Source organism: Meleagris gallopavo, chromosome 11 (genome assembly GCF_905368555.1).
Source record: "Meleagris gallopavo chromosome 11, MGAL_WU_HG_1.1, whole genome shotgun sequence".
Lineage (NCBI taxonomy): Eukaryota > Metazoa > Chordata > Aves > Galliformes > Phasianidae > Meleagris > Meleagris gallopavo.
Window position 1 is genome coordinate 8,298,750 of NC_139414.1, and position 20,376 is coordinate 8,319,125.

At 39.9% G+C, this 20,376-nt stretch overlaps 1 protein-coding gene across 19 annotated transcripts in view; it reads left to right on the forward strand.

Annotated features, from left to right (window-relative positions):
* Positions 1-20,376, forward strand: part of LOC104912568 (uncharacterized) — a 98,041-nt gene that overhangs the window by 26,927 nt on the left and 50,738 nt on the right. The window lies entirely within an intron of this gene.

Below are 20,376 nucleotides of genomic sequence, written 5' to 3' on the forward strand. Positions count from 1 at the left end.
AAATCATTTTTAAAAGCAGAGGAAACTGTTAAACTCATAGCTCAAGCATACAGGAAATTAAAGCATTTAAGAGGTTTATGAATTTAACAGATGGCAATCTCTCCCAGCTCTTGGTACATATGATGCTGTGAGGTTTTTTAGGATGTTTATTTGAGAGGAATTCATTACACTATTAGTGTAGAGTATTCTTAAGACAGTCTTGCTTTTGCCTCTAGATGGCTCACCTGGAACTGCCAATTGCAAAATTGTTAACCAAAAAGGAATTCCTACAGTATATTCTCATGTAACAATAGCTTGCTTTTCCAGCAGCAACGTAGAGTCAATCATGTAAATGTATTATATCTGTGTAAAAACATTCTGCCAAGTTGTTTTGCCTTTTGTAAGAACAAGAATAACAGATGGATTAAGGACAGAGCAGACTTATGAGTAAAGTAAGTTTCTATTAGTCATTATTATGAGTCACATCCTAAAATATCTTAGGAAGGACTGTCTTTCTGTCTATAATAAGCAATATATGATATATATATATATATATATATATATATATATATATAAAATAACCTGGTGCAATATATAATATATATATATATATATATATATATATATATATATATATAATAACCTGGTGCAATCCTTGCTTTGGGTAGGTGATGTGTCAGTGATCACCTTGTCATCTGTCTGTTTTATTTCTGCCCTGTAAATAAGGAGTGGCATTTTTCACAGTGGGCTAGAATGCAGGTTACTGTATGTAGTATGAAGACTTCAAGTAATATAGAAAATAATCATGAAAATTGGTGCTTAACCTAACAGCAATTAAAAACCACAATAGCACTTAGGAAAGGAGCTAATAGGTTTTATTTATCTTACTAATATGATTCATATGGCTTTGTGAAGGTCTTTATGAAGGTATGCATTTCTCATTACGTCCACGAAGGAAATAGAAGCTGGTGACAGAAACAGTGAAACCCACCTTGAATTCAGAAAGGGCTGTGCGGATCGAAACTCCCTGCTTTGTGCTGTGGGAGCTGCAGGGTGGAGGGGAGCGGTGTACAGATGCTGAGAGTTTGATTCAGAGTGCTCAGGGGACAAAAAGCTCTACCGACACCACAGAAGCACATGCACTATTCTTGGGGCTCTCGTGTGCATCACAGGAGTGGGTAATTGCTTCCCCAATAATTTTATCTGATAAACTGTGGGGTGCTTTAGGATTTTTCAGTGCTTCCTTGAGAGTGAGATAAAAATCATCAGGAAAGCCATTTACATCATACCATTCTCCTGACTGCGGCGGAGACGGTATTTATCCTCTGGCCAACAGGAGCAGCCCCCTCTCTTCAGTGGCAGTCTGTGCCACTCCTGTTTGCATTCCACCTTTGTTCTCGGGAGGAACTCCCTTTGATGCAGATATGTATTCCACACACCAGGCGAGTGCAGAGCAGCCGATTGCAGCCCTCTGCGCTGCAGCCTGGGGAGCAGAACAGCTCTCCACATCGTCCCTTGCATTTTAATAGTCAAGAGAAAGTGGAAATCTCCATTTTCTGAAATGGGGAGAATAAATAAAGGAATAAAAGGGAGGTCAGGCGATGCAGTAGGGATTTAAGTCATCTGATCCTATTGTAATATGTGCATTATTTTTATAATTCTGCTGTTCAGTGACACAAACATCTGAGTGATATCTGAAATGTAAAGGGTGTAACCTCAGATAGCATTTATGTGACAGGGAGATTCATTGGACTCTGTGAGGGAAGAACTGGGACATACAAAGGTGATGGAGTGTGTGCCCAGATTTGCAAGCCTTATAATGAACAGAACTCACATATCTTGCAAATTCTCTTTGGGGAGAATTTTGTTAATATATAGACCGAACTGAAGGGGAAAGGAAGAAGGGGGGAAAAAGAAGAAAATATCCCATGACATTCCTCACTGAAACCCAGTCCCATGTCATGTAGAGTATTTATTTGTTGTATACTAGGAAGTTCACGTCCAAAATTAGGTGTTAAAGAGACTGAGTGCAAATAACTATTATGAACCATTAGGACTGTGTGTCTCTAGAAATAACATGCATTTCTCAGGGTGGTCCCATCACATACACCTGTCTGCTTGTGTTGTACCTCTCAGCCACAGGTCTTTCTCTGCATACACAGAGATCTTACCTTCTTTCCTCAGATTCTGGACCTCAAGATCCTCTACTCATTGTCACTTACCTCCAAAAAATTAACTGTCTCCTCTACCTCAACAAAGTGTTATAACACATTTCCCCAAACACGCATTTCAGTCTTCAGTCCACGATATCAAAGATGTTAGGTTTTTCTGCCTCCCAAATGTGAAATGCTGAGGAGCACTGCCCAGAAGTGGCTCTGCTGTTATGTTTTGTTTTCTGTTGGGAAGAGAGCTGCAGAGCCCATTCAGTCCTTGTGTTCTTCCCTACCTGCTCAGGTGTGTAAGTTATGGGAAGGCTCAGGTAGGCTCCAACTGGAAGAACAACATGTTGAGGTGAAAAAAATTTGACCTCTTCCCACACTCCTCCAGCATTACTTCAAATCTGAAATCAGCCCAGCCCACCTGCTATTCAAAGAATTTGTCACAGCTCAGTACAACTGGCAAACCCAGCTCAAGAAAAGCCAGAGCTACATTAACTTAGAAACCAAATGTGTGCTGTCGGGTTGCTGTGTGGAAGGGAGGGTCCCTTTAGGTCAAGGGCAACAGCTGACCAGGGATGTGGCTGCTTGCACTGTCGCTACTGTGCCTTTTGTATGTACATAAAACTTTGGTTTCTAGGGGTTTGCAGGCACAGGCATCCCTGACACCAAACAAATAATCAGAAATAAATAATGCGTGAAGCTGTTGATAATAAAGCCAAAGAATGGCCATTCATAGAAATATGCACTACATCACTCCTACTGACTATGTGGTGATTCATCACCACTTCCTGTCTTTTGCCTTTTATTCTTTTGCTTATCTCCACTCAGGGATCCCTTAAGCGCTTTTCACCTAATTTTAGATATGTTTTTGTTTGAAATGCTAGATCTTGGAAAAAGCTTTTTTCAATAGGAGTGTTTCCAATAAGTAGGTCACTGCAGTAAAGGGGTTAGATGTGCAGTCTTTGCTGACAAGATACTTTGTTTTGTAAAGCATTTAGTGCTGCTTAAAATTAAAAAAAAAAAAAAAAAAAAAGAGCAAAGAAGCAAAAAAGAAAGGTTACCCATTTGTTGATGTTCGGTGCTGGGCACAGTGTCTTTCTGACCAGCTCAAGAGAGAGACATTAAACCAGTGATATATATCACTATATTTATACTCGGAATAAATAGACTAAAAATATCCCTTCAAACAGGGTAAGATGTAATTTTAAATTGTAGCACTTCCAAAGGCTTTCACTGATATCAGACAGCACAAGGCTCCAAGGACTAGGACACTGTATTTTCTGTATTTTAATCAAATAACAGAAACCATTGCCACAAAATTGCAACCAAAATGTTTGTGTAATGTTGTGTAGCTACGGAAACAAACGCAGACTTCTAGAATTACCTTATAAACTGGTTCATAGCAATGGTCTCGTCACAGGATTTTGGCAGTGCTATGTGTTGGACTGTGCAATTTTTCCTCTTGCCCCAGAGATGAGTGAACTTCATGTATCAGGAATGGGCAGACATAAGGTGATATGGGAGGCCAGGCAACATCATGTTGCTTAAAGATAAATTCCTACTTAACATTACACAACTCAGGTAAATTGGACATTCTTGAATGTGTACAAGGGCCACATGGTGTTTATAAGGGTGTTTCTCAATTATTTCATTACATAACTTTCATTACAGACTACTTTATTGTAGTTCTTTCTATTTAGGGTGCAATTAAAGATACAGTTTTTGCCTATTTCTTTTAGAAAGTGTGACATTGAAGTTTTTTTAGAGGTTTTTTTAGAAGTAGTCATTACAGTTAAAATAATTTATTCCTTAAGGCTTACTTGTGTTCTTCACTACTAAGTTCCATTTAGACTTTCCTTAAATACTGATATATCTAGAAGTGCTTTGGGGATCAGAGGGTGTCTCTACCCTTCTCCTTCTCTCCCACCCCCCTCAATGATAAAATAACAAAAATATTTGTGTGGGCTGTACTGTCTTGCACTATAGGTTCCCTAAAGCAGGACAGTTTAATACAGGGTATTCATTTGCTCTGTGAAAAAAAGGCAAATAGTAAATGAGATGTTCATTATTTTTGCAGTGAGTAACAAAGGACTGTATTTTACATGAAAATCACTCTTTACGAACCAATAGGTAGTTATAAAAAAATAAATATTCTGTACCTCAGACATGCTGGAGATGAGTTTCAATATTATTTTCACATTTCTTTTTCTCTTTTTTAATCTGACATAAAATGTCATCAGTATCTATTGAAATCTGTACGTATAGAGATGGAGACCAGAACAGAATTGCATGTTGCTGAAAGAATACTTTTGCGGGGCATGTGTTTAATAGCTGTGTTTGGGATGCAGAATACCCAGGCTGCAGACTGGTTGCCCTGCTGGTGCTCATGGCCATATAGGGCCAACAGCTTTCTGCCAGCCCCAGTAGGCTGGCAGCTTTCAATGGGGTGTAGCTGCCTTCTCACTGGGCTTCCAAGGGAAGAACTAAGCACTGGAAACCTGGCCACAGAGGAAGCTATGAAATACAAAGCAGCCCTCAGGCTTATATTTAGTCAGCTGTCTTTATCATCCCTGGGAGGTTGTCTTTCTGACACTTGCAAAAGGTGTGAATGTAGCTGGTCAAATTTTTTATGACCAAATCCTTTTGAGACTGACGTCTACTATAAGTCATTTGCTTTCAGCAGATGGAGGTAGTGACATGTAGAGTCTTTACTACAGACAATTACAATTATTCAGGTAAATAGGATACCTGAAGCTCACCAGGCTCCACTCTTTACTGCACTACTCAGAGAATTGTTTTCATGTTACCTCTTCTAGTGCAACTTTCAGCAGATGTTAGAGAAGAAATGCTTGTTTTTACTAATTTCCTATCTCAAGAGGGTAGAGAGCAGTACCTAAACTCTCCCTCTATCTCCTAGGAAAATTAATACCAAAAATCACAGAAATCTCTGGAAAGCTAGGCATGCTGGGGTGCTCAGGGAAAGCAACTTTCTGCAGAAGCTTTGCAGATGATGAGGCAGGAAAAACCCTTGGCACAGCATCATGGGGAATCCAACAACCTATCTATTAATGGCATCCCTAAACATTTCACTCTGATCTCTGATACTGTAGTAATTATTGTCTCTCTACATTTGTTAATCCTGCCAAGGAAGGCAGATGTAGGGAGTGCCATGAGTGAATCCAATAAGGATCAGAGGATCCTGGTTTGAGAAAGGGACATATGATGTATCCAGCTCTTCCTGCTCTTTCTGACCTGTCAGGAAGGTGTACAATGTGAAGACATTGCTAGTTGTCCCTAAGCATGTGTTGGATTCCTTTTGGACCAGAGGATGCATAGGGTTGTGACATCTTCCACATGGTTTTTGAAATCACATCTGTATCTTTAGCAGCCACACTTGGCTTCCTTTCCACATGCTTGCTCTCTGTTATACTGGCATCTAGAAATGCTTACCAGATGCAAGCACAGCATGTATTGAGAAAGAAAAGAATTACCTGGCAAATTCTATAAGAAAGAACCAAATGTAATTCTTTCTTGGACTTCTCCACTCCAGAAATTCTGGAGACAGATGCCTTAAAGTAAAAGTAGGGTACTTCTGACTTAGAAAAGAGTAGGTTGTTGGTGCTGTCATCTGTTTCACAAATTAGAAACTCAAAGACATCAGAAATAATCAGCAGCTACCGCTCTTTAGAGAGATATTTTTTTTTAATTCTGCTTGCCAATGTTACTGTCACCAATGAGACTGTGTGAGAGATTTGTGACACTTTGCCTGAAGCACTGCTCATCTTTGGAGGTCCTCTATGCAGGAGAGAAGAGAAAGCTATAAGGATGCCTCGGAGCAGGAGCCTGAGGTTAGGAACGCCATCCTGTAGCCATGGCTCCTCTGTGTCAGATGCCCACATGTGACTTATTCTTGGTAGAAAAAGAACAGACAGCTAATCCTATTAACAAAGAAATAAGATGCCATCTTACAGTGGAAAAATCATTAATGGGATGTGAACAAAGTGCTGCTGTAATCTCCTGCAATCCCATCTTTGCACAAGTTGCAACCAGTTGAGGAGAGCTCATGTTAAGAGCAAGTACAGTCTGTAGGACAGAGGCTGACAAGCCACAGCTGTATTATGCCCAGATGGCAATTGATGTAGTCTTTCAAAAAAGTCTTTTGAAAAAGCTAAAGAGACTAATTTCTGTGAATTTCAACTTGCCATGTTCTTTGCTGACTATGAAAATAAGGGAGTGGTGTATCTAACCGATAGCGTTTTATTCATGACTGAAAGTAAGGGTATGTAATGTAGACAGATTGCCCTTTCAAACATAGTAAGGCTGGGATGTTTGATTAGATTATTTTGTGTTTTTTTTCCGTTTTTTTCTAGAGGCTGGATTTATGTTATGTAGAAGTGAGGAGAATGGTTGTTTGTAATGAAATCTTGATTGCTTCTGAATAAAACTCAGGGAGGTCGTGGATTTGCATGATAAAGATGCATGTTTGCGGCTTCTCTTGGGTTTTGTTTACCATAGAATTGTTGCTGCTTTTTAGAAACCACCTAAGTCATTACACTGCCTTTACGCCTGTTACACCTTGAATATCTATTCTAAAAGTCAAATGAAGACAATCTTACAGATTACATTAGATTTATCTACTTTTTCTCAGGGCTTTTGGAAATATCCTGTAGCTTCTCTCTGAGAGAGATGTATTTTTAGTATTAAGTGCTGTTTTCAGCAGCCTCCGTCCCCACTCTAACACCATACACCTAGCAAAATTTAATTACCTAGTTTGTGAACCCTGTGTGGGGGAGCAGGCAGATGCTGTGAAGGTATTGGCATTTCTTATGCTGTGCATTATCCAAATTTTAAGTTTGTGCAGAAAGTGTCATTAGAGGAACTGGATATCTACTGTCTCGACTGTCTACTTAGGCTAGATTAGATTATTTCTGATGCTTTCTTGAATTTCTATAGCCATACACCTCCTCTGGAGTGAAGTGTTCTTGCTTAAGACCCTTAGCTCCAAATTATAGTGCTTATATTCCTAAAATCTGGAAAACATGTTTAAACACCCAGACAAGTTGCTGGATGTTGATTCCACACTCAAAATCCTATGGGTGAGGATCAATAGCTTGTACCCACAAACCTGGGATTACACTGTTGAGCGGATGCAAGTTGAAACTTGTTTACTTAAACCTTTCCTCTTTCATCTGTGCCCTGCAGAATAGGAAAGCATTCCTAGTCTATCGTGGATGAGCTACAACACTACACAGTATTGTACATGAGCAATGAGGAGCAAACCTTTCAGAAGGTTCATGGTGTATTCAGGACTGCCAAAAGAAATGCCTGAAGTGCTGTTTATCTGCTTAAATTATTTCAATCACTTTTACTAGTGGTGTAGTATTAAGTTCCTTTCAATATTTTATATATGCATTCAAAAATTCAGCAAGTCTTACAGAGGTATCTTTTTATTTTAGAAATCTTTTATTTTAGGAATTTAGGAATATCTTTTATTTTAGGAATCTAATTCATTTAAGGTGTCTACTTCAGCTATATTTAAATATGGCTTAGATAAGTCTGAAAATAGATAACAAAGGGGCAAGTCCGCGACCAAAATTAAGTTTTGAAATGCAGTGGGCAGTAACAGTTATTTTACAGCATTTATTCCTCACTGGGGCTCCATGCAAAATGACACAAAATACACTGGTAGAAATTCCCAGTTCTGGTGATTTCACAGAGCAAGTATAAAACATCAGCAGTGTAATGAATTATTTATTAAAAACAAAACTGATTTTTCAGTTCTTGTAATTTGCAAAAAAAAGACAAGACAGAAAATGATATTACTAAAAAAGAAACACTCTGTATTAACCAGCTTTTCTCTTTCAATATTGACGCCTGCCTTAGGCACAGATCCTCTAAACACTTACTGTGATTTTAACTTCAAGCAGAAAACCAGTCAGAAAATCTCTCTAATGGGATTATTCACATGCTTACAGTTAGGAACACAAATATGTTTCCAGGCCTGTGCATCTTCTGAAAAAGAGAATTCCAGGCCTTTAACCAAGACTCTGCTTCTTCTCGTACAGCCAAGGCAATTAGTGCTAGATTACTGTTCTGGGGAAACCATCTATGCAGTTATTTCCAACATTATTCAAATTGTAAGTCTTATTTCACTTGTTTTGCAGTTCTTCATGAATATTACCATATGATAAGAGCATTACAAATGAATGCCAATAAGAAAATGGCACGGCCATAAAAATTAGTTTTGCTTGTCTACAGCTGTGTGCTACACAAAAAGCACATCCATCTCACCAGGGCATAAGAAATCGGGAACTTAGACATTGTCTAAAAGCAATTCTAAATACCATTTATTTATTTATTTATTTTTGTTTGTGCCAGTCAGATAATTAGCAGTGTAAGAGCTGTAAGTCAGCACAGAATGTTTCCAGTGACAAATGCTTACAGAGCTCCTCAGTTATGACTGCTTGGAGGCTACTCACCAGTGAGTGTGAACAGTGGTGAATTACAGAGAGACTGAATGAACACAAAGGTTTTACTTCTTGGCTGAGAGCCAGCGCTCAGTGTGGGAGCGTTCTGTGCTGGGGTTCACATCAAGGCCCCAAGCTTTAGCTTTTCTAAGTCCTGCACAGTGCCACCATGTGAGGTACGGTTCTTAGCAAAACACTTCTCTGGCTCCTGAACTTCTGCACAGGATGTGCACAGCCTTTCAGCACTATTTCTCCTGTTGGGAGACAAAAAGTACAGATACCTAGAACTCAATGCTGATGAGTAAATGCAGCCATAATACTCCCCCATGAAAGAGAGGAACTCAGGGTGTTGCATGCTGGCTTACATTGTATGCATAGTAGCAAAAGCTGGAAAGATGCAGTGTGACTGATCTAGGAGAGGAAGACACTGGCATGCTCTAAGGAATATCTGAGAGTCACAGCTCGCTTCATGGATTACAATCAAAGGATGAGAAGCTGAAACTGCCGCTGCTTTTCAGTGGAGAGCACCAGCCTGTAAAGTGGTACATGAGATGCAATGCCATCAGACTCTTCCCCAGGATCTTTGTCTCTGGAGCTTCCCCCTGGCTGTGCACGGTGGCTCCCTGCCTGGCATCCCATAACTGATGGGGCTGCTCGTGGTGCTCAGGCTTGGTGTGGGGAGCCACCAGCTGGGCACAGCCTGGCCTCTGTGGCAGGAAGGAACTGAAGGGTCTATAGGTGATGCAGTTCATGTATTTTCCTGGGACTTCTCACATTTCTTTCACTACTTTTTTCTTACACAACTGCCCCATGCACATTAGCAAATCTGTTCTCTGGGAAAAACATTCTATAGGACTGAAAGAGTTGTCTCTGTGTTGGAGCTGAGAGGGAAGGATCTGCTTTATTCTTATCTATTCAAAGCATTTAAAGTCTTTTGAGATGGTGAGCTACTACTTGCATTGAGATTATGGCATAAGTATCATAGCTAAATGGAGATGGACACACTACGTGGTGTTCCTAGCCTCAGAAGAGCTTTCTTTCAGTGTCAGCAATGCAGACGATGGGTCTTATTTTTCAGATCACTGATTAAAAACATTAGCATAATAGTTTGATTGTTTATCATATAACATTTGTTTATTAGTCACTTATAACTTGCCTTCTCTGGAAAAAAAGAGAAGAGTTTGTATTTGTAAATGGTTGGACCTGTGGCATTTAGATAAGTATTGTGCGTATTAGATATACTCACTGGGACTTGATGCAGTGCATACAGTGCAGTACTTCATGTTCTATGATGGGAATTTCAGACTGGTCAGTTTGCTTAGGAGAGGGCAGAGTGCAGCTAACTGAGTGGGTATCTCCCTATCCTCTCCATAAAGGTTTCTATGTAAGCACTATATTTCTTTTTTGTATTTCTTCTAAATGATTCTTTGAATCAAAAGTTTCATTTACTTTGATAAATGTGTTTTTCCACCTGAGGAAGGTTTTTCCTCTTCCAGTCTGTGTTTTATGTGGCTGTTTGTTACTGAGATCTACACAATGACTAAATCAATACAAACTACCTTCTAGGCAATGAGACACCACAAGAAAGTGCAGCATCATTAAACTGAATTACAGACAAGCACTTAAGGAGACAAATAAGTATTTTGTTACGATAAAGCTTCACTTTTTTATAGCTATGATGATTGAAAATGTTTACAAAGCATGCATGGTACAGTCAGTGGTGGCAGAGGAGGAAGGCTGCAAAACGTGTTCTGATAGGCAGCAAACTTCTGCTGCGTGTGGGAAACCAAGTTGGGAGCTGAGAGCCAGGGCTGTCCTCCTGGTGTGTCAGGAGAGCCACCCAGATCCAGCCGTACGGCACAGCCCGCCCCAAATCAGCTCCAGCCAAGGAGGAAGCAGGCTCAGCCACTGAGCAAGAAATGCAGCTCCTCTTTTTGTGAAGTGGTGAGGGTAATTCACTGATGAGAAATGAAATCAAGTCCTCTCTAAGCTTCTGATGACAGCTGACTACCAAGCTCAGATAACCCCAATTTAAACTGTAGGATTTGTCACTAAGGAGAAGTGCACAAGTCCTCAGGGACACCCTTCAGACTGATAAGTGATTTCTACTTTGGATATGCAACTGCTTCCTTCTGTTTTCTCAATTTATTTCTAAAGAGCTTTCTTACCTATTGAATATTAATAGCTCTAATGATTTCTATTGAAGTAATTTGGAAAAGTCATCATCCCTTCTGTAGAAAGTTGCTGGTTTGATTTCCAACATCCTCCTAATCAAGTTTTCCTTTCCTGTTGATTAAAAAAAAAAAAAAAAAAAAAAAAAAAAGGATAAATCATGCAGTTTATCTGAAATTTATCTGAAATTCCCATGGCAGAACTTGCATGTTTCCTCCCTCCTCATCTGCCTGTCTTTCTGCCAGCTCTGTATATGGACACCTTTCTTATAAAACGCAGAAGTAATACTGAAATCCCTGCTTGAGGTGATGTAGTCTTTGGCTCATCTCCCTTTGTGGGAGATTAGCCTTCTGCTAGGATCAGATATTTAATCTTTATGGTTTGCAGCTGGCATAATTATTTAGAGCAACAAAACACTGAGCAAGTTTCAAGATAATCTTAAACAAGGCCCAAATCTTTTCTTTGAACTAAAGCCTTCTTTCTTCTTTAAGGCTGCCTAGCTGAAGGAAAAAAAATTTGTTAACAGAAAAGTTACCTAAGCCAAAACATTCTAGCCCTCTGCCTCTCTGCAAACATATAACTCTCATACATACTGAGAACATACTTGAATTTCTCAAGCAAGAAATCAAATGGCTACAGATGTCATGGATGTGTCCAGCTTGGTAGCCATGTATAAACCACTCTGTCCTGGTTGTACAATGAGAGACACAGCATGTTGGAACTGTTCATCTGCATTGCGTGCAAGTTTTTAGGGGCAAATCCTTAATGGGAATTGAATGGCTGGAAGCAATTTTTGGGTGACTTTTTCAAAACTGTTTAGCATTGGCTAACTTTACTTCAGTTGACAGAAATCCAACAATTCATTATTGATTTACAAGAGACTAAATTAGGCCTGTGATGAATGCTCCGGAAAACACTTTACTGGTCATAATGCATATTCAAACTGTGATCCAAAAATGGCTAGTAGCCTGAAGCGTGCAGAATGATGCAGCTATGTATGTGGATCTGGGCCCTCCTCTTCATTTCTGCTAGTTGAATTGCATTATGATTTGCTACAACATTTTTCTACTCATCATTCAATGACCTCACATCACACTCCCAATTCTTTTTAAGTCCCCTTCCTGAAGAAGGAGAAATCACTGGCATGAAGTCTGAGCAAGCCCAGAAAAGCATGGATTCATTAGGGAGTAGAGCTAAATGGATTTTATCCTCTCATCAGCATCAGTGTAATGCCTACTCCTGAAAAATCCCTCTCCACACTTATTTACGCCAGCCTACAATAGGAGCAGGTCAGGGACTATGCAGGGGATTTTCCAGCTGCAGAGATCTAACATGCAGTGCTTAAAGAGCTGCAGAAAGCAAATCCTTCTGCTGCCTGCTTAGCTGCTTGTGCCTTGAATCTTGCAGGCCTCACTCTGAGTATGTAGGTCTGGCCAAAGCTGAATATTGCTTACACACCTGTATACACTGTATGCAGCCATACAGTTTAGCAGGCAATGTGTTTGAAGAAGTTGTATATATATATTCTATAGCATTGTGTAGAAGTTAACCACGGGAGATGTGAGTTAAATGTAAGCCTGTTTGAAAACTGCACTTATGTAATTTTTTCTTATAAGAAACTTTGTAAAAACAACTTTAGTTTCTGTGCAACTATTAGTTAGCCAGGAGGGTGAAGAAATGACCTGTGTTACTCTCCCATGACAGAAGTGGGCCCATAAAGCAAACAGTTAAGAAATTATCCTTGCTGTGAAAAAGTTTGGGTGCTCTCTGGTGAGAGGGTGCTGCACAAGAGGGAATTAAATGTACTTTATGCTTAAATGCAAAGCACAACTGTCATTACCTATCAGCCTCACAAGTTATGGCATCTGTCTTTTTTTCAGCTTAACTTGTAGAAGTGATTTGGCTTAACAACATGATCTACAATGCATTAAAGCTACCAACACTGCTAAATATCAGAATTAGAATGAGATAACTTACTTTCCTTAAATCTGGATGGGAGGGAGGCCACAGAGGGGTTTGTTATATTAAAAAAAAAAAAAATCCTTTCTATTTGAACTTTGGTTTTCTATTCTGTTTCTGCCACTTTGAAATGGGTGAGGCATGGTGAGAAAGAGGACAGGACAGGTCCCATTCAAGCAGGCACTCTGCTGGTCAATACAAGTTGGAATTTGTATCAAGGTCATGGGAAAGGTTAATGACAAATTTGTTTTTCTGCTTGCAGAGTGCCTCGTGTGCTCCAGAAAGAGAAAAAGGCATAGCTTTTTGGGCAGTGTGCTACCACTATGAATAAAGTGCTCAGTGTCATTCTCTGAACACTTGTGCAGGAAGCCCTTCCTTTTCTATAGCTATGAATATGAAGAGCCTTCACTGTAACCCCTGTCACTGATCCCATAGAGCCAATAAGGTGCACAGAAAGATTCTGTGCATGTAAACAAGTTGGGTACAATAAAATGCCTGCTTAGCAACTGATATTCTCAGGATGTTGTTCATATCTGGATATGACCTGATCCCCATGCGAAAGTGAACAGCTGGGAAAGGCAACAGTATGAAAATACCTCTCAATTCTAAAGCAATTTGCTGGTATTTGGATAGGAAGCATTTCTAGAATCTTCCAAAATCCTCTACTATTTGTACATGTGCCTCTGGTAAACCTGATGTCTGAGATGGCTCAGCCTGTAACTTAGTGTGTCTTCAGATTTACAAATCAATTGCAAAGATTAGCTAGAAAGAAGGCTTAGCACTGTCAGCTAAGTCTACTGTTGGAGCAGACATCAGGATTAACCCAGAATGCTTTCCTACCTCACACTGCACTGATGTACTATGCTCCTAGCTTGAACAGCATTAGAGTGAGGTAAAAAGTAAGAAAATGCCCAAATCCGTTCTTCAGGCAGGCAGCAATGTTTCTGCCTGCCTCTGAGGTGGGTTATTGTACATCCTCCACCAGGAAGGAGTCTGAATTTAGCACCACTCTGCATCAAATGCACAAGGATAGGAGAATGGTAGACATAACTCCCACCTTTCTGTGCATTCCAGATGATTCTCATAGCTTTTCAGTGCTGGTTGGAATTGATTGATGTAGTTCATCTCAACCCCCAGCAGAGAGTAGATTTCATTGAGTATTTTTAATTTACATGATCTTTGTTCAGCTTATTTTGATTGGTAAACTGGATTTATCAAAGAAATTTAGCAAGAACTCTGCTTAGAGTTCAAGGAGGTCCTGAACACACTCGAACACCAAGTTTGGTCTTATTTTGCCTTATGCTCTTTCTCAGGATCTTTCCTTTTTCCCTGTTGCTGGCATTTCTTCCTGCAGTTAGATATATCTCACAGGTGTATTGTCTTGTGTCCTGTCCTTATGGCATTGTACTGAAGTTTGTTTTTAAACGTCTTTGTATAGAAGCATTGTTTTTAAAGTCATTTCTATAGAGACAAGAAAGCAGCCTGAGGAATCATTAGCATTAGGCACTTAAAATAACCTTTAGTCTATTCATTAAGCCTTCATTTCCTTTAACTGTATACATGATATTTGTATGTGAATGTGAGGTGGTGTCCTTCATGAATTTCTTGGCAACTCTAAATGCTTTTTATTTCCCTGGACATCTCATCTTCGCATCATCTAAGCTGCAAAGAAATGGCATGAATGTTCCTTCCCATCAAGTGAGTGCATCAAATCCTATTAGTTTTCTAAAGGTACAGAAGTGAGTTGATCCCTTAGGATTTGGTAACATTGATGTGGATTGAATTAAAACAATCCTAGGTAGCAGATATCTGCTCTTGAAACGTATGATTGAAAGCAGTAAAGACCGAGGGCCAGTTCTGTTTGCAATCCTAAAAGACCTGGCAGTCAGTAAGACCCAGGTGCCTGAGAGCAGGAGGGGTGATTTCCTCCAAGAACCTCCTACACTGTGCAAGCTTCACCCGCTCACAGTGGCAGGGACTTGGCAGGGACTGCTCAGAAGTCCATAGCAATGGAGTGCTCAGAAGGAGAGAACAGCACATCTGATCCCAGAGTGGGTCACAAACCTGGGAAAAACAACTGGCAGCTCAGGGCACATCTCTGGCAACTCGGACTAAATAGAATCTGTGTATTGACGTTGCTGTTAGACACCCCAGCTTCTGCCATTTTAGGGACATGCTTTTCTCTAGTATCAGTATTGCTCAAAGTCTGTTCCTCAAATTTGGGCTTGTTTGCCATCTGTGAGATTAAGTAATGATGTAGATAGATTAAATAGCTCACTCTGACACTCTGCTTCCATTTCTAATGTGCTAGTGTATAAATTTACATGGTTACAACATTCCCTAATTCAGTGTTAAGAATAACATCTTCAGATGCAGACATTAGTAACATTAACTCCTGCCTTCCACAGTATACCAAGTCACTATTAGTGGCATTAGTATTGTACGGCAAGCGACTACCAGTGGCATTAGTATTCTATTAGCAGACATTTCATGGGGAATGAAAATTCACTTGAATTAGAGCAGACTGAAAAAGGTAATACAGGCATTAAATATTAATATAGTTTTCTCATGAAAATATTGGGAGGACACATCAGAATCGTCATTTAGCTTTCCCCTCTGTTTGTGGAGTATCTGTGATCATAATTTTCTCCCATTCATTCCTTATTTAATGAATTGATTATGAATATTTGAAAGTCAAGCTGTGCTGCTCGGTTGTTATTCATCAGAGAAGTCACACAGTACTTTCTACATATTCAAGCATTTATAAAGCAGATCCTCATACGTGCCAATTTCAACAAATTCTCCATTTTGCAGCTTTGAAGCTCCTTTAAAATTATTTTAAACAGTTATTCATTAATTAATTTTTAACGCAGTGAAATTTGTGCATTTGGGAAGGAATTCATACTCTTGTTTGCAACAATGCAGATTCTACCAGATGAAATCAATCATACTCAGGTCCTAAAATAGAAGAAAAAGTAACAGTAGTGCACACCTTCCAAGGTGGATGCTTGTGTTTGAATTTTAATTATACTCAGCTTTTCATCAACTCTAGGGAGAGAATTATCTCAAATAACTTTAGTATGTCCAAAGGTATATCATTTTACTCTGGACGTGTCAGTCAATTTGGAATGCGTAGCAAGGCAACAGCTTAGACATGGTGGTTTTGCACTCTGCAACTTCCTGAAGGGAGGCTGGGGTGAAGAGGGGTTTGGCCTCCTCTCCCAGGCATTGGACAGGTCCCGGGGAAATGGCCGCAAAAACTTTTTCTCTCAGAGAGTGGTCAGGCACTGGAATGGCTGCCCAGGGAGGTGGTGCAGTCGCCGTCCCTGGCAGTGTTCAAGAGGCGTCTGGATGAGGAGCTGTGAGATATGGCTTAGTAGCTTGTGGTAAAAGTGATAACGAGAAGACGGTTGGACTAGATGATCTTATAGGTCGTTTCCAACCTTGTGATTCTGTGGGTGAAGTGGATGGAGCTGAGCAGTGCAAGGCTCAGATGTTACACTGGCTGCTTGTTGCATCCACTGCAATCTGAATGTGAAGCCAGTGACAAAAAGTACTGCTTAACAGCAATTAGCAGCACCTGCTTCTCTAGTTTTTTGTTAAATTTGAGCTCTTCAGGAGCTGGAGTTTTTTTTGTTTGTTTGTTTTTGTTTTTAACTGGGGTTTTCAAGTTCAAATGAAGCCATTTCCATGAATCCCTAGCTTGGAACTAAACTCTGCTTGTTCAGACAACTGCAGGCTCCTTTTTGGTTCAGATCATGTAGCATTATCCAAAAGTACTGGGATGACTTGCAAAATTCACACACATGGAAAAAAAAATAGAGTTCTTTTTGCCTTTGAATAAGCCTGATCTTAGTATATATTCAGACTTCTCAACAGAGCAACAGGGTGTCTGACTCAGCTCAGCAAGTCCAAATTCATGATATTTTTAAGTCTCATAGAGCCTCTCATGAATTCTGAAAGAAGTCGCAGATAATGTTTTATCAACTCTAGAAGAGAGATATAACAGGGAGTAAGCTCTGCACCTCAGAAATACTATTGCATGACGTTTTTGAGCACTGTTATCTTCAGGAGCACTTGAAATACTTGTATCTTTAGGCAGTTTATAATTCTAGAGAGCCTCCCAGAATAATATTGTGTTTTTCATTTAAGGCTTTTCAAAGCAGCACAGAGCACTCACTCTCAGAACATCCAGCATCTGCATGGCAATTTGGGCTTACAATCCAAAAATGGCAGTATTGCTAGCCAATATTAAAAGTGTAGATCTTAGCAACATTGCAAGGAACCCGACAAATTGTAGCACAGTGAACACCAAGATGCCAAGCCCTGATACTTTTTTTTTTTAGAACAGATGTAACCTCATGCTGTTGAATCTTCATATTCAAATAGACACATGAGAAATGCATAGGATTTAGCACATTCCTTTGGAGCAGTAACTCCAAGGGCGACTTAAAATAACTAGCATTATTTCTCAGACTGTTATCAAAAATAAATTCATACTGCATGTTTTTGTTTCTCTCTCAGTATACTACAGCACATTTCTGGAGCCTCACTGTCTCCTTTGAAGTATATGCAGTAAAATGCTTTTTGTAGCAATTGCAAAGACTTCAGCTGCATATCAGGGGAACTCTGCTGTACAAGCAAGGGACGAGGACATACACTCTGAAATGGAACAAAGTAGAGAGGCACTGCGTTTGAGCTCCACAGTGCTGTTAATTTTAGTAAGCATTTAATTTTCTGCACAGCACTGCAATCTGCAACTTGGCTTTAATAGTAATGCAAAACTGTAAATGTGACAAGGACTTCACAGATATTAGCAGGATACATCCTGGGTCCCAAAGGGCTTTCAGCCTCACTGGCCAGTGGAACAGCTTAGGACAAGCATGGAAAGACAGGCAGGAAGCTCACCATCTATCCTGATTAGCATTCTGTTTTAGTTCACTCTGTATGCTGATTTATTCATTGTATTTAAAGCAGGAAATTGTACTAGCAATCACTGCCACTTTCTTCACTGGTTTTGATGCCATCCTTTAAAGACAAGCCAACAGGGAAGGGCTGGCCCACCCACCAGCTGGTAAGCTAGGTGATGATAAGTCCTCCAGAAATAATGATTTCGTGAGCTGAGAAACAGCATGAAAGCGCTCTTCAGAAATATGAACGTGCTTAAAAGGTGCTATCTTACATTTTTTGCCATTATAAAAAGTCTCTGGCTTTTGGCTTTAGACTGCAACACTGCAACTATTAATCTGATAAATTCCAGTCTCTATTTATTGCAGAGCTAGTAAAGACATTGGCTTTTGCAGAATTTATCAACTATTCACAAGTGTTAATGTTTGCAGAGTTGCTTGGCTGGGCTATACATCTGCACAGCTATTTGGAGAGAGATAAAGGCAACTTTAAAAAAAAAAAAAAAAAAAGTCTCCTTCTGCTATGATTAGATGCTCTATGGTTGGGTCCTCAGTTGTCTGAGGTTATTTCATTCCAAAACCTAATGTGTTGCACTTAAGATATTACTGTCTTGGAGTCAGGGAGATGACAACAGACCACTGTTTTCCTGAAGTAAGCATATAGTAATATTTCTCAGTTGCCTATTCCTCTCTTTTTCTTTACATTTCTCATTTCTTAGAATATTTCTTATAACTTCAAGCCTGCTTAATATAGATTGCCATAGAACAACAATATCTATTTTATGATAACTTTAAAGATTACAAATTCATTTTTTCCACCCTGGAACACAAAATATGGTCCTTGGAATATATTATAAAAACAGAACTATTACATTTCTCTATTTTAAGTTGGAAAAAGTCACATTTTTTGATTCACTGTTTTTCCTTTTTTCTCTCTGATTGGAAGTTGGTTTGCACCACAGAAATACTCACATTTAAAACTTGTTGAATCTGTACTTCTTCAGAAATTGTTTTGCCAATGTGGAGTAACCCATGAAAATATATTTAGTCAGAAATTTCTGATTATGTTTCTCTTTTCAACATTGGGGCAGGTCTGATGATAGGGAAGGTCGTTTTGTATTTGCTGATGCATCTGTCAAGTGTGATCTGTCTCAGATTTATTAATCAAATTTTACTGCAAAGTCATTGTGCCACAGATGAATATCATCCTGAAAATTAAGGCAGTCTGGGGCTCTCTAGAAAGAGCCTTTTCCTAGACATTAATTAAAGAAATGTTAGTTTATTCATTCAATGTGGTGTATGCTACGAAGAGTTACTCCAGATTACAAACGAGGTTAGGACTTCCTCAGACTTTGCAAAATTCTGCTATTTCTCTCCTGTTTGCCGCATGAGGTTGAGCTCTCCAGGTCCTGCACTTAGTTGCCTTTGTTGTGTACACTTCTGGCTCTGCTCAGGGTCTGTGTGGACTTCTAAGCTCTGTTGTTTTGGGATGCCATCAGAGCTGCTGAAGCAGGTGACCTGCTCTGACTCTTTGTCCCTATGTTTCCTGCTCTAGAAGCTGAGCACAGCTTGCTCATTTCCCTTTATCCGACCCCCTCCTGGTCCCCCCTGCAGGACATCATGCACAGGTCTGCTTGCAGGAAGGTGCAGTACTGCTCCTGTGTGCTATGCCCAAGCCAAGCAGCAGTCCCAGGACTCAGACAGACAGGGGAGCCAAATGGTCGACGCACTAGCACAGTTGCAGTCTGCTAAAATATGACCCTGCCATTCCACTTGCCAGCATCTTCATTCTGACCTTTCCGTTGCTGGCACATCACATGGGCTCAAAGTAGCTCCCTAGGACAGGTGGTATAAATGCTACTAACAACTTGCTTCTCCACATGTTTGGAAGGCTTTTGTATGTATGTTTGCTTGGAGCTAACATTAGAATAGTTTGGAAAGGCAGCTTCCAAAATAAATCTTTCTGAGTTCATTTACTACACATGACAGATTTACATGCATCTGTATAACAAGGTGTGGGAGCTTTGCAGTACTTCCCTAGGACATGTAAGCTCTGCCTCGAAATGGTGGCATCAATAAATAAATATATGCTCATAAAACTGAATTGATAGTCATTGATGCCCCGCTACACCAAAGATTTACATGGCAGCCTACTGTGTTTCTGTCTGGTGGCTGTAATTCTTTCACGATTCCCCAGTCACCTGATTTCAGTGTTTTCTGTCTTGCTTGAACTAGAAGTGGGAGCCTGACCTCACTGACGTCACTGGTAAGCCCCCTTTATGTTCACCAAGAGAAGTTTTCTCAGCTCTTCTATGCAGCTGGAGAGGTTTGTGTGTGTCTCTTAGGCAAAGACTTTTGCATCTTCAAAGAGAGCTGTGTTGCAAGGACAGCAGTGTGAGAGACGTTCCCAGTGTGAATCATATAATGGTGCTCCTGGGCAATGGTAAGAGGCCTCTAGAGAAGGAAAGAGTGTGAGGGCTGCTGCAGTAATGTTTGTAGCACAGAGGGGATCAGTCCAAGGTCTGACCACACAGATTTGTCCTTGCTTGTGTGAGTGATGTTCTCCACTGGGAGGAGTATCTCATCAGGTCTTTGCTAAGTTCGTTGGTTAATGCTGTTATTTCATGGTTTCCTGAGAGATCCTATATGGAAGATATATTTACTCATATTAATTGTGCATACATACAAATTCTATAAACAAATGGAAACCTTTCCTCTGCTACACTGAGTAAT